Consider the following 16,023-nt stretch of genomic DNA (forward strand, 5'->3'; position numbering starts at 1 on the left):
AATTTCCCTCAATTTACAATCTTAAGGTCCCAGGTTCACTCTTGTCAGATGGATTCTATTTTTACCTGTATTTCAAAGGTCCATCCTAGTCAGATACTGGGTCACAGAGATTTCATAAATAGGATTACATTTCAGGTACACAACTCTGTGGAGTACTCAGCCACTTAAACGTTAGTTTCAGAAGCAGGTAGTTGAACTGACTGAATGATTGAATGCTCGACATTGAAACTGATGGAGGATGTATCATCATCACTATCAGTATGATTATCATCAACACCAGCATTACATTATCATGACTACCACCATCACCAAACCACTAGCACCACCACCTTCCTCCTTATCACCACCATCTCCATCACCAACATCACCACCACCACTGCCACCATCATCCTGCTTATCACCACCATCTCCATCATCATCATCACCACTACCACCCACCGCTACCAACACCACCACCACCACCATCACCATCACCATCATTTCTTTCATCCCTATTACCTTTCCATCTCTAGCATTAAGTAATCTAGCAAAAAAAGAAATTATAATTTCATTTTGTAACGAAGCAATTAGAATAATGCTGAATTCTTTTTGTATTTTTCCTTCCTTATCCTTTTATCTTTCTTTTTTTTTTGCATTAGTTAATGACTAGTTAATGAAATTATAATAATTAATGGTTTCTGCAGATGAATAGAAAGTAATTTTTATATGAAAAAATTAATAAAAATTGTTGATAATTGTCGCGGTTTTTTATACCTGAAGATGGTAACGATGATGCAGATGATGATGATAGTGATGTTGATGATGATTGTGATGGCAGTGGGTGGGGATGATGATACATCCTCCATCAGTTTCAATTTTGAATTAAATGCTACAGGTTCTTCACAACACTGCACTGTATGAGCGCATGTGAAGGCACAATGGCCCAGTGTTTAGGGCAGTGGACTCACTGTTGTGGGATTGTGGTTTCAATTCCCAGACCGAGCATTATGAGTGTTTATTGAGCGAAAACACCTAAAGTTCCACAAGGCCCCTACAGGGGGTTGTGGCGAACCCTGTTGTACTCTTCCACCACAACTTTCTTTCACTCTTTCTTCCTGTTTCTGTTGTACCTGTATTTCAAAGAGGCCAGCCTTGGCACACTGTGTCACTCTGTATCTCCCCCGAGAACTGTGTTAAGGGTACCCGTGTCTTTGGAGTGCTATATATTATTTATTTAAAGGTCACAAATAAATAATAAATAAATAATATGTATCTCTCACCAGATGGAGTACTTTTTTTGTTTACTTTTTTATCATGGATCAGTACATTTTATTTATATATATATATATATATATATATATATATATATATATTTGTTGCTGCTTAGTTATATATTTAGGAGTTGGTTGTAATTTACTTATTGAATTGAGGGCGGGTGGGAACAGCCCATGCATTGTGAGTGAAAATGAATACATGAAAACTGCAGAAGCCTGTTGAATGAACTGGACTGTACCTGTACTTCAAAGGGGCCAACATGTGTTGGTTTGATTGTACCTGATGATTACTTTATGGGCTCATGTGCTGGCCACTAATGGTATCATGTCAGGTCACTTGTGACGTCTCTTACAAATGCTAACGGTAACATGGGATCCAGTACAACTTGTTGTATGGTCAGATCGTTGGTGACTAAGCTAGCACACATACTAGGCTTGCCTGGTGAGGAGGGTTGCTAGAAACCCAGCAGAACTAAAACAAAACCTGTCAAAAGGACGGATGAATCTAGTGTGGGTTCAATATCTATCTAGTAATAGCATAGGCCCTCAGAAATTCCAGGTTGGTGTCTGGTGTGCTGGAAGACCACTGGGAGTGAGGCACCTCTTAGCTTTTGCTAAAGCATGTCTCTAGAACCTGCTTCAAATCCAGGCAACACCACTCTGATAATCAGGGGTGACTTGGTCCATGAATCTTCTGTAAAGGTTGACAATTGACGGCAAGATGGGTTGTTATGGATCACACTATCCCAAAGTGTGTATACATGTGATTGGGGACCACATGTGAACTGGTATCCCCACTAAAACTCTGTACATGAACTCTGCACCTCCATGGTGAAGGACAACTATGGCCTCAACATTGTTGGATGTGGTCAGCATCTATTGAAGTGCATGGCTTAGTGGTTAGGGTGTAGGACTCATGATGGTAAGATTGTGGTTTCGAAGGGGGCGAGCTGGCAGAAATGTTAGCATACCGGGCGAAATGCTTAGCTCTATTTCATCTGCCATTATGTTCTGAGTTCAAATACCACCGAGGTCGACTTTGCCTTTCATCCTTTTGAGGTCAATAAATTAAGTACCAGTTATGCACTGGGGCCAATCTAATCGACTTAATCCATTTGTCCCTTCTGTGTCTAGCCCCTTGTGGGCAGTAAAGAAATAAGATTGTGGTTTTGATTCCTAGACTGGGTGATGCATTGTGTTCTTGAGCAAGACACTTCATTTGACGTTGCTCCAGTCCACTCAGCTGGCAAAAATGAATAATCCTGCAATGGACTGGCGTCCCATCCAGGTGAGGAATATATACACCACTGAAACCAAGGAACTGGCTCTTATGAGCCTGGCATTGCTCCAGGAGGTAACTTTACCTTACTTTTTTTCAAGGAAGGTGGTCAGCATTCATGAGGGACATGATGAACTTGTTGATCAGAGCTGGCTCAATCCATCCCGGGTGAATGGCACTACAAGTACAAGGCAGTATGAGAACCAGTACTGGTGCTATAATTTACTGACGTAAGCATTTCAGTTGATAGAAGAACTGGAAAATTCATTGTTGAAACTGTACAAAGATCTAGTTACTCATGCACATTTACTCTGCATCTGCATGTGAACATGCATGTGCATGTAGGTGTGCATGCACATGTTTGTTTATCTGCATGTGTGAGTGCTTATGTGTGCACATGCGTATGTATGCATGTGCATGCATGTTAGTGTGTGCACATGATATATATATATATATATATATATATATGCACACGCACATGTGTGTATTTGTGTACCTGGCACAATTTTGCATGTTCCTTGTTATTGATTTGTAAGACATGCAATTTGGTACAACTGTACTGTTCTATTGTCTCTCGACCTTGTGGCAAATAAAAGCAACCATTATCATAATCAACTTCACTGACTGTCATCATCACCCTTATCCTCACTGAAATACTTTTCATCAGCATTTCTATGCATTTATTGCATTCATTTCATCCTTATCATCACCATCATTAATATCATTTTTATTATTATTATTATTATTATTATGACTGTTAGCATTATTTTTAATATTACTGTTATTACTATAATTATTGCTATTAATATTACTTTTGATATTACTATTACTAATATTATTACTATTAGTAATAATAATAATAATTATTATTATTATTTTTATTATTATTATTGTTATTATTACTAATATAATATTGTTATAACCAGCACCATGGTCTTATTAAATAAAATATCTGAAATATCAAAATATCAAAGTGTTAGAAATAGAAAGAAGCAGGATGGGGATGTAGGTGCGAAGGGGGAAAAAGTAAAAAAAAAAAAAATTAGAAAATATATTTTAAAAAAGGATGGGGGGGGGGGGGCAGAAAAATGTTTAAAAAAAAAAAGAAAAGAAAAAAAAACAAAGAAATTTCTTAACCAACATTAAAACATATTTGAAAAGTTTATTCTGGTATGAACAGGCTCACTATTGTCATAGGAACAGGAAGTTAGCATTTTCTTCCAAAGAATAGACGCAACCATTGCTGCTAAAAATAGCAATTTCAACAGCATAGCTGAAAGAAATTACTAGAATGGAGAGGGTTAAACTGGAATGCACATGCCTAGATGCACATGCATGCTTGCATGCACACGTTTCATCAATGCATGTGCAAGTGCATGATACAAACTAACAGCCATGTATAGACTACGTACAATAAAAATTTATTGATCTGCAATATGCATGATACACACAATCTACATACACACACACACATACACCTTTTTATTCTTTTATGTATTTCAACCCAAAGGCTGTGGCCATGCTGGGACATTGTCAGTGTTATCACCTTTCCAATGGCCGTTCTTTTGTGACTGGTTTTTAGTGAAGCGGGGAGTTTGACATTGTTGCCCTCTTTTAAGTTTCTTGCAATGATGTAGGTTCATCTGTGATGTTGGACAGCAGGAGGTCAAGTTGTTTGCTGAAAATAGCTACCACTACCCCAAGTAAATCTCCCAGATATTTTAGCAAGATATTACATAGATATGGGCCCTTGAATTCCATGCTATTGCAGAACATAGTCCTCACTCTAGACAGGATAGCTGATCCCTTTAGAACATTGCTGTGGTGTCCAGTTCAGAGGCTGGTATAGCTCTCAATGCCAAAGTTTGGCCAACCCTTCCAAGATCTTTCAATTGTATATCATTGCATATCTCTCCTGTCTTCACTCCAAACACACACACCTGAATGTTTTTGCTAAAATATTTTATACGATAACAATATTTGAGGAAAGATTTTCTTTAAAATTATTAAATATTTAAAAAAATTTTTAGAAACACTCAATGTCATAAACTACTCTGGAAGATGTTTTTATAATGTCTTTTTTACTCTTTTACTTGTTTCAGTCTTTTGACTGTGGTCATGCTGGAGCACCGCCTTTAGTCGAGCAAATTGACTTATTCTTTGTAAACCTAGTACTTATTCTATCGGTTTCTTTTTGCCGAACTGCTAAGTTACGGGGATATAAGCACACCAGCATCAGTTGTCAAGTGATGGTGGGGAGGGGACAAACACAGACATACAAACATACACACACACACACACACACACACATATATGTATATACACACACATATACGACAGGCTTCTTTCAGTTTCCATCTACCAAATCCACTCACAAGGCTTTGGTCGGCCCAAAGCAATAGTAGAAGACAATTTTCCAAAGTGCTACATGGTGGGACTGAACCTGCCACCTTGGGCAAGTGTCTTCTACTATAGCCTTGGGCCGACCAAAGCCTTATGAGTGGATTTGGTAGACGGAAACTGAAAGAAGCCCGTCGTATATATGTGTGTGTGTGTATATATATATATATATATATATATATATATATATATATATATATATGTGTGTGTGTGTATGTGTATATGTTTGTGTGTCTGTGTTTGTTCCCCCAACATCATTTGACAACCAATGGTGTTGTGTTTACGTCCACGTAACTTAGCAGTCCAGCAAAAAGAAACCAACAGAATAAGTACTTGGCTGTGTAAGCACTTTTCTCATCAAACTTTTTTTAAGCATATTTCTAAATATATTTACATTGTTAAATTTTGTATATAGATTAGCTGTGGAGTAAAAAATTTGCTTTTCAACAGCAAGGTTCTGGTTTCGGTCCCAGTGTGGGGTGCCTTGACTAGGCGCCTACTGATAGCCTTGGGCTGACCAAAGCCCTGGGAGTGGATGGAAACTGAAAGAAGTCCATCATATATATTTATAAATAGCGTTGGGCCTCATAAAGGCAAAGTGGCTGAGTTAATTTCAAGTGTTCGGCCTCATGGAGGCAAAGTGGCTGAGTTCCTGAGTGTTGGGCCTCATGGAAGCAATGACTGAGACCTTTGGCATTATGTCGTGATCGCAGTCGTGGCAGACACTGGTGTCATGCAAATGGCACCTGTGCCGGTGGCATGTAAAAACACCCATTACACTCTTGGAGTGGTTAGCATTAGGAAGGGCATCCAGCCATAGAAAACCATGCCCAATCAGACTGGAGTCCAGTACAGCCTTCCAGCTTACCAGCCCCGGTCAAACTGTCCAACCCATGCCAGCATGGACAACAGACATTAAATGATAATAATGATGATGATGGATTGTGTGTATGTATGTGTTCATGTCATGTTATTAATTTGTGTTATTAATTTGTTAATGGTGAGTATTTTCATTTATGTATTAATTTTTGCTTAGTATCATTTTTACACGTGTGTGTGTGTGTGTGTGTGATTATGTAAGCATTTTTTTCTTTTAATTGAATGCTTTTTGAACAGGTGTATTTGAAACAACAATTAACTCTGTGTCTACTGGCTGTATCTCTAATGGATGATATTTTTCATAAATAAGTGAATTTTTAGTGGGGATTGTTTTGTGAGAACATCTGTTCTTTCAAGAGTAGTACTTTGGACAAATAACTCTGTGTGTGTGTGTGTGTGTGTGTGTGTGTGTGTGTGTGTGTGTGTAATTGCCAGTGTATGTGTGAGTGGCAATTTGTATTTTTTAAGAATTTTGTTTGACATTTCAAGGACATGTATATGTGTGTGGTAAGTTGGGTAGTGTTGTCAAACAGTGGTTCTCAACTGGGGTCAATGGGGTCCCTTGGGGGTCCACATAAGATTTTGTTGCCAAAAATTCATGTGCATTAATTCAGTTTACTTCTACAATTCACAAAATATTTTGACATATTTTTTTAAACACAATATCTCATAAAATTTAATTATAAAAATATTTTTTAAGCATCAAAATGGCTACGGGGTCCACTCAAGTTAAATAGGAAGGAAGGCGATCAAACAGGAATGAAAGGGCTAAAACAGGAATGGAAGGGGTCAAACAGGAATGGAAGGGGTCAAATAAGAATGAAAGGGGTCAAACAGGAATGGAAGGGCTAAAACAGGAATGGAAGGGGTCAAACAGGAATGGAAAGGGTCAAATAAGAATGAAAGGGGTCAAATAAGAATGGAAGGGATCAAATAGGAATGGAAGGGGTTAAACAGGAATGGAAGGGGTCAAATAAGAATGAAAGGGGTCAAATAAGAATGAAAGGGGTCAGATAAGAATGAAAGGGATCAAATAAAAATGAAAGGAGTCAAATAGGAATGAATGGGGTCATAAGAATGAAAGGGGTCAGATAAGAATCAAAGGCAAAAAAAAAGTTGAGAAACCCTGGTCTAACTCTAGAATAGGTATACGCTTTTGTCAGTGGTTAAGGGACAAAAAAAGTTTAAAATCTATGGTGGTGGCAGCAGTGGTGGTGAGTCTCCAAGTGGATAATTAGTGGAACAGGCTGATCAGAAATTTCAGGGGAAAGTGCCTGAAGCAGGAGTGCAGGATCAAAGTGATAGCCAGGAAGAGACATGTATGAGGGGGTGCTGAAAAGCTCCGGGCTCTAAAGGTTTCGCGAAAGGCCTGATTGGAGGCCCAACTTTCCAAGTTCTTTTAAAGGGCTTAGAAAAGCTGAAGGACTGCTGCAATAAGTGTATGAATCTGAGATGGAAATATGTTGGAGGAAATCATAATTAACTGACCCTCCTGTATTTTCTTTTACCCAAAGCTATGAACTTTTGAACACCCCCTTGTATCTGTTGAAGTGACCAAGGAATGAGAGAGAGAGAGATGAGATGGAAACATTCGGTGCAGAAAGTGAAATGAATTTAGAGAAAAGGAGAAGAGAGACTTTGAGACTAAACAATCAAAGTCTTCGTTGTAGAACGTTAAGTAATAAGGTTAAATTCTCTGTATATGCAGACATCACTTTTCAGAAACTATGCTAAGATATAGAGTATAGCCTAGACAGGAGAGATGGATCAAAAGTAGAGGAGATAGAAGAGAAAGAACAATTTATATTTCAGAGTAGAATGTACAAACATATACATGTATATCAATATATATATAAAGGTAAAAATTATTAAACAATTTATCGTTTGCATTGTCATCATTATTGTCATTTAATGTCTGCTTTCCATGCTGGCATGAGCCAGAAGGCTACATGTCATAAGACGTAAAATATTTGTTTATCAGAGTGTATAAACATGTGAAGAGAAGGCCATCGATAAGACTTCTTACATGTTAGGAAGGGCATTTATACACTCTGATAAATGTGTGTCTTAATATATACTAATCATGATATACACATACATATATGTGTATGTTATGTGTAGTTGTGGGGTTAAGAAGTTTGATTACCAACCATGAGTTCAGTCTCACAGTGCAACCCCTTGGGCAAGTGTCTTCTGTAATATTCTCAGCTTGATGAAAGCCTGGTCAGTGAATTTGAGAGACCGAAAACTGAAAGAATTCTTGTGTGTGTCTGTGTGTGTGTATATACATATGTGAGTATGTGTGTAGTTGTACTTGGAAAAAAAAAACGTGAGGATTGGCAACAGGAAGAGCATCAGGCCATAAAAAATCTGCCAGAACAATTTCCATCCAACCCATGGTTGTTCCTTCTTGAGCCATGCCTGGCTCATAAGAGCCAGTTTCCCGGTTTCTTGGCGTATAGGTTCCCCACCTGGACGGGACGCCGATCCATCGCAGGGGGAAAGAGTGAGAGAAAGTTGTGGCGAAAGAGTCAGCAGAAGTTTCGCTATTACCTTCTGCCAGAGCTGCGTGGAGCTTAGGTGTTTCGCTCATAAACACATACATCGCCTGGTCTGAGATTCAACCTTACGATCCCTCGACCGCGAGTCCACTGCTCTAACCACCAGGCCATGTGCCTCCACATCCAACCCATGCAAACACAAGGAAGTACTCACTAAAGAACGATAATAATACATGCTAAATTGCAAAATAAAACATTTTCATTTATTGTAATTTAAATACTAGGAAACAAAGAAATAGAAAAGGGGGCAAAAAAGTGGAGGGGATTAAGCAGGTAAAGATGTAGGGGGAGTGAGCAGTGGGCTAGTACTGAACTAGTATGGATCTTATCAACCATGAAAGGATGAAAAGCAAAGATGACATCAGTAGAACTTGAAATCAGGTTTCTAAAGGGCTGGAAAATATGCCGCAATGCGTTTCCTCTGACATACTGATAGTGCTGCCAGATAGTAACCTTAATAATAATAATAATAATGGTTACAAATTTTGCCACAACGGCAGTAATTTTGGGAGTGGGTGATGAGTCAATTACATCGACCCCAGTTTTCAGCTGGTTCTTATTTTATCGACCTTGAAAGGATGAAAGGCAAAGTTGACCTTGGTGGAATTTGAACTCAGAACATAGCAACAAGCGAAATACTGCTAAGCATCTCATCCAGCGTGCTAAGAATTTGTGCCAGCTTGCCACCTTTATTTCTACTCTAGGCACAAGGCCTTGAAAATTTGGGGAGGAAAGGGGCTAGTCGATTACATTGGCCCAGTGCGTAACTGGTATTTATTTCATCACCCCTGAAAGGATGAAAGGCAAAGTCGACCTCGGCAGAGTTTGAACACAGAACATAGTGGCAGATGAAATACCTCTAAGCATTTCACCTGGTGTGTTAACAATTCTGCTAGCTCACCACTGTAGTAGTAATAATAATAACAACAACAATAATAATAATAATAATTATAATAATAATAATCCTTTCTACTATAGGCAAAAGGTCTGAAATTTTAGGTGGGGATAGTTGATTACACAGACACCAGTGCATAACTGGTGCTTATTTCATCGACCTAAACAGATGAAAGGCAAAGTCAACCCAGCGGCATTTGAACTCAGAATGTAAAGACAGGCGACATGCAGCTAAGCATTTTGCCCGGCATGTGAACTGTTCTGCTAGCTTACCGTCTTAATAATAATAATAATAGCACTGATGCACTGCCAGGCAGTGACTCTCATGGCTTCTGATCTTAACCGATTGGAAGTGTTATCATGTATATTGATTTGTCTTGGTATAAAAGATGGACAACAGCAAATCTTCTGCTCAATACCACAAATTTATTTTTCAATTGCTTGACCATAACCAGTTGAGCATGTCCCTTGGTGGCTGAAAATATGTGCATCTTTGATCATGAGCAGAAATAGTGGGGGAGCATCATAGCCATGTGTTGAGAGGAATTCTTCGGAGTTTGAATGATACACCTCTGGAAACATGGGTGTTTTGTTCATCATCCTTAAACAACCCTTATTCAGGGACCTTTTCAGCAAGATGGGCTACTCAACCTGAAGAAAATTCTAACTGGGCCCCACCTGCAAGAGCATGCGTTGTTTGTCTTAATATCAGATCACCATGTTGTGCACATTGGGTTGTGATGCATGTGCCTGGTGTACCCTTATCAGGTGGGTAGTCATGATGAGTATACTGGGCTTCGTATATATTTTACCCCAGTGTCACTTTAATGGCATGCACTGCTCTCTCATTCAAGAAGAAAAAGAAGGGAGGAGGAAGAAGAACCCTTTCTATTATGGACACAAAGCGTGACATTTTAGGGGATGATGATACTTGATTACATCAACTCCAGTGTTTAACTGATGCTTATTTTATTAACTCCAAAAGGAAGAACAGCAGAGATGACCATGGTGGAATTTGAAACCAGATTGTAAAGAGCTGGAAAATATGCTACTATCCATTTCGCCTGATGTGCAAACAATTCTGCCAGTTAATTATCTTAATCATCATCATTAAACGTCCATGTTCCATGTTAGCATGGGTGGGACAGTACTACCAAAGCCGGCCAGGCCGAAGCCTGCACCAAACTTCTGTGACTGTTTCAGCAGAGTGGACTTAGTGATTTTATGTGGCACAAGCACAGGTGAGGTCAGTTTTGGCAAGGTTTTTATAGCTGGATGCCCTTCCAAATACCAACCACTTTACAGTGTGGACTGGGTACTTTTAAGTGGCACCTGCACTGACAGGGTCACCAAGTACTTGCAAAACAAAATCTTTTAAGAGGGGAGGAAGCATTGAAGGAGGTGATGATGAAAAGGTTATAGTGAGACAGATACAGGTGTCTTGCTGTAGAGGAAGTACAAGGTTACCTGGTTGGAGAGAGAAAGATCAGGAATGAAGACAGAAATAAGTATACTATCACAAAGAAAATACACGGTTACCCAATAATAATAATAATCGTTTCTTTATTGGTCATAATGGCCGAACACAAAACAGACAATGGCAATTAACAATACAATTAAACAATAAAATTCCCCTAAAATAGGGAGTCCTTTACAGAGACAACTGAGGAACCCCGCACATTCTGGTTATCCCGTCTGCCAGATACACCTCTCTCCATCTCAACTTCTCCGGTTAACAAACAAAGGTTCAGAGTAGGCCCATTTGCACGAGCCATCCTCACCACATTCACCCACCTTTCAACAAATTTACTGGGGGTGGGGCAGAACTTTCCTCTCTACTCTCACTTGAAAACTTGATGAGGGCTCAGCCGAAAAGGAAAATATCAGTCTTCAGTCCTTTCAATCTCATCCACCATGCTACTTCCTTTGCCATAGCCACCAGACAGAGGAACACTGCCTTTCTTTCCCAGCGAAAGGAAAGCAGCGGGGCGATAAAGGTAGTGAATTGGTAAAATGATTAGAGCATGAGACCCCATCCAGGCCAACTTTGTATTTCCCCCTTTTAGGTTCATAAAATAAAGTACCAGTCAAGTACTGGGGTCGATGGAATGAACAAAACTCCTCCCGTCAAATCTGTTGGCCTTGAGTCTAAATCAGAAACATTTTATTGGCAGAATTGTTAGAACGTTGGAGTAATGTCTAGTAGTAAATCGTACAACACTTGAAGTTCTGAATTCAAATCCCGTTTGGGTCATCTTTGCCAAATACCTTTATGGGGTTTGATAAAATAAAATATCAACTGCCCCTCCCCCCGTCTCTTCAAAATTGTTAGCCTTCTACCTATGGCAGAAAGAATTATTATTACTAAGGTGGTGAGCTGGCAGAATCGTTAACATGCTGGGCGAAATGCTTAGCTCTGAGTTCAAATTCCGCCGAGGTCGACTTTGCTTTTCATCCTTTCAGGATCGATAAATTTAAGTACCAGTCAAGTACTGGGGTCGATGTAATCGACTATCCACCTGACCCACAAATTCCAGGCCTTGTGTCTATAGTAGAAAAGATTATTAGTATTTTGTTTGGTAGAATATAAATACACTACAAATGAGAGATGCCATCCATTTCGTTTTACCGTTCTGAAGACATAGCGAAAATGGATCTGAGATTATTATTTCACAAATAAATAAGGCGGCGAGCTGACAGAATCGTTAGCAAGCTGGACGAAATGCTTCGTGGTATTTCGTCTGCCGCTACGTTCTGGGTTCAAATTCCCCCAAGGTTCACTTTGCCTATCATCCTTTCGGGGGTCGATAAATTAAGTACCAGTTACGCACTGGGGTCGGTATAATCGACTTAATCCGTTTGTCTGTCCTTGTTTGTCCTCTCTGTGTTTAGCCCCTTGTGGGTAGTAAAGAAATAGGTATTTCACCCGTCGCTACGTTTAACTTTGCCTCTCATCCTTTCGGGGTCGATAAATTAAGTACCAGTTGTGTAGTGAAGTCGATCTAATCAACTGGCACCCTCTCCCACCAAACTCCAGGCTTTGTGCCAAAATTAGAAAGGATTATTTCGCAAATACATTTTAATAAATAAATAAAATATATCAAGATAGATAACTCTTCCATGCTTTAGGAATTATCTCCCTTTAAGCACAGGACGGGTATAACAGACTAAAGCTTCTCAAAGTGGTGGTCCGCGGCGAGTTGCCAGCAAAGAAAGAAACGTTATAAAGTGCTCATGTAATATTGGGCGATCTTACAACTCTCTTGAAGTTGATGCGAAGCGGAAGAATTGATGTGCGTGCGTGTGTGTATATATGTACAGCCATATGTATGTGTATATACATATATACATTTATGTATATATGTATTTGTAGAGGAAAGGGTGACACTGTGTAGCATATTAATTAACTATTTTATCAATACCTTGGAGTGGTTAATGCCAAAGGAATTTAAGCCTAGAATTGAGAAATGACAAGTCTAATATTTTTCTTTCATTGGCATAGTGACGGGAACTTATAAGAATAGAGGTCTCCTTCGGAGATGGTTTCGCCAAAGCGAAAATGAAAATCGGCAATTTACTTTTTTACTTGTTTCAGTCATTTGACTGCGGCCATGCTGAAGCACCGCCTTTAGTTGAGGAAATCGCCCCCAGGACTTATTCTTTGTAAGCCAAGTACTTATTCTATCGGTCTCTTTTGCCGAACCGCTAGGTTACGGAGACGTAAACACACCAGCATCTGTTGTCAAGCGATGTTGGGGGGGGGGGCAAACACAGACACACACACATGATAGATCGTTGGCTCCTACACGCATTTTTTTTTTCTGTGTATCTTTCTGGCGAAGAGCGTAGGCTCGAAACATAAAAGACTTGTTCTATTTCTGTTCCTGAGCGCCATACTAATACATTTGTTTGTTTGTACTCCACCTGCCTTCGTCTTTTGTTTATTTTCGTAAACCTTCCCGTTATATATATATACACATATACATATATACGACGCGCGTCTTTCAGTTTCCGTCTACCAAACCCACTCACAAGGCTTTTGGTCGGCCCGATTCTATAGTAGAAGACACTTGCCCAAGGTATCACGCAGTGGGACTGAACCCGGAACCATGCGCCTATTTTGTAAAAAATTTTTTTTGTATATATATATATATATACACAAACATACATACATACTTCTAAAAAATAGGTAAACATACGCGGTCCACACTCGCGTACTCATTGTCTTTTATGTCCACGAACCAGCTGATGAGTGAAATACACGCTCGCATACACATTTAGGATTGCCGGTTTTTCTTATGCTTGATACCGGCTTTCATTACCTGCAGCAAGGTTCGAAACCCGAATATCGAGGAACGAAATAAAACTAAATAAAGTCTCTATGCCGTTTTAGTTAACTATGCTGTAAAAGTCTCTTTAACATGGCTTGAACTCAGACCGTAAAAATGACAAGGTTGAATACGATAGGACAACCTTTATATCGTACTCATGGTGAATATCAACACTTAATATTACGACGAAGCGTATTAAGTCCCGACACTGCACCGTGTCCGACAACTCACCACCATTTTATTAGTCCCCGGAGTGGTTAAAACCGTGGTTAACACAAGAGACGACACAACTGGGGTTTGAACTCAGAATTGAGAAATGACAAGTGTGAATATCTATTTCCACGCACACCACCCGTTTTCCACGTAACCCTAACCCCTTACACTACACACCGGGTGTGTGTATTCTTTAACTTCGCCTCTTTTATTAGCAAAAATGACGTAAACGTATAAGAATCAGCTGTTTTCATGTTGGGTACTTTGTTTTTATCGCCTGCATTGAGATCCGAAACCCGAATATTGAGGAACGAAACGAAACAAGTAAATAATTACTGTATGTTGTCTGAGTTAACTATCATGCAGAAGTTTAATTGAACATTACCTGAAATCTACCGGTGAAAATATCAAAACTAAAGACAAATTATATTCAGTCCCGGCACTGTACTGGGTCCGCCAACTCACCACACAGTCTCTCTTTCTCGCCCTCTCTCTTAATATATACACTAAGTTATTAATAACAACCTCATAAAGGTGCAGTATGGCACTAAATAACAAGGGTGTTTTCAAAATAACAAGCATGACCAATATCAACTTACTGTCAATAAGTAAAATATCTCTTAGGCATTACAAAAGTAAGAGGGTCCGAGAAAATCAAGAAGACACAACCACGTTCAACATAACATGTTGGTTTGTTTACGCAACACGTGTTATACTTGTCAAAAGACGAGTGACCACTCTGACACAGAGAACGTCAAGAGAATTACTCATAAACATCTACCTAGTATCTTTTCCTTGTTTCAGCCATTGGACTGAGACCATGCTGAGGCACTGCCTTGAAGGGTTCAGTTGAACATATCGACCCCATTATTTAGCGCGCCGGGCGAAATGCTTGGCGGTATTTCGTTTGCCGTTACGTTCTGAGTTCAAATTCCGCCGAGGTCGACTTTGCCTTTCATCCTTTCGGGGTCGATAAAAATAAAGTACCAGTTTCGCACTGGGGTTGATGTAATCGACTTAATCCCTTTCTCTGACCTGTCTATGTTTAGCCCCTTGTGGGGAGTAAAGAAAAAAATTATTATTATTATTAATATTATTTAAAAGACTGGTACTTATTCTATCATTCTCTTTTTGCTGAACACCTAGGTTACGGGATTGTATACAAACTAACGCCGGCTGTTTGTCAAGCGATTGGGTGGGTGTGGGGTAAAATGCAAATACAGCCCTTTCTACCGAAGGCACAAAGCTTGAAGTTTTGGAGGAGCGGACAAGTTGATTACATCGACCCCAGTGTTTCACTGGTATGTAATTTGTCGATACCGAAAGGATGAAAGGCAAAGTCGAACTCGGCGGAATTTAAACTCAGAAAGTAGCGGCAGACGAAATATCTATTTCTTTACTACCCACAAGGGGCTAAACACAGAGAGGACAAACAAGGACAGACAAACGGATTAAGTCGATTATATCGACCCCAGTGCGTAACTGGTACTTATTTAATCGACCCCGAAAAGATAAAAGGCAAAGTCGACATCGACAGAATTTGAACTCAGAATGTAGTGGCAGATGAAATACCACTAATCATTTCGCCCGGTGTGTTAACGATCCTGCCAGCTAATAATAATAATAATAATAATAACAATAACAACTGGAAGCACAAGGCCTCAAATTTGGGGGAGGAGATTAAGTCGATTACATTGACCCCAGTGCATAACTGGTGCTTATTCAATTGACTCCAAAAGGATGAAAGGCAAAGTTGACCTCAGCAAAATTTGAACACAGAACATAGCGACGTGTGAAATGCCACTAAGCATTTCGCCCTGTGTGCTAACAATTCTGCCACCTAGCTGCCTTAATAATAATAATAATAATCTTTATATCCAATGGATGGTTTGTTAGAACACCAAATACTGCATTATGAGCGGAGAGAGATTTTCACTTATGTTATGCTTGGTGCATAAAAGCATACACATTGAAGATTGGAGCAGACGAATATCTTTTGTCATGAGTGCTGGAATTCCTATATCACGAGATGTGACTGGCATGCGGTGACCTGAAGTCTTCCTCTAATGATTTCTAATGAAATCACATAATAATGGAGTTCTGGCGCCCATGATAAACGATATTCGTATACAATGATCTGCATGTATACTTTAATGCACCAAGCACTTGTATCAGGGGACCTCTGAAGGCAAATAATGTATTCAATGTTTTGA

At 39.4% G+C, this 16,023-nt stretch overlaps 1 protein-coding gene across 1 annotated transcript in view; it reads right to left on the reverse strand.

Moving 5' to 3' along the window:
- Positions 1-14,513, reverse strand: part of LOC115216185 (UPF0415 protein C7orf25 homolog) — a 454,440-nt gene extending 439,927 nt beyond the window's left edge. Inside the window, 1 exon segment of the mRNA XM_036506579.1 lies at positions 14,410-14,513. The gene's annotated coding sequence lies outside the window, so the exon portion shown is untranslated.
- Between the last annotated feature and the right edge of the window lie 1,510 nt (positions 14,514-16,023).

The sequence above is a fragment of the Octopus sinensis genome, linkage group LG10, assembly GCF_006345805.1.
Source record: "Octopus sinensis linkage group LG10, ASM634580v1, whole genome shotgun sequence".
NCBI lineage: Eukaryota > Metazoa > Mollusca > Cephalopoda > Octopoda > Octopodidae > Octopus > Octopus sinensis.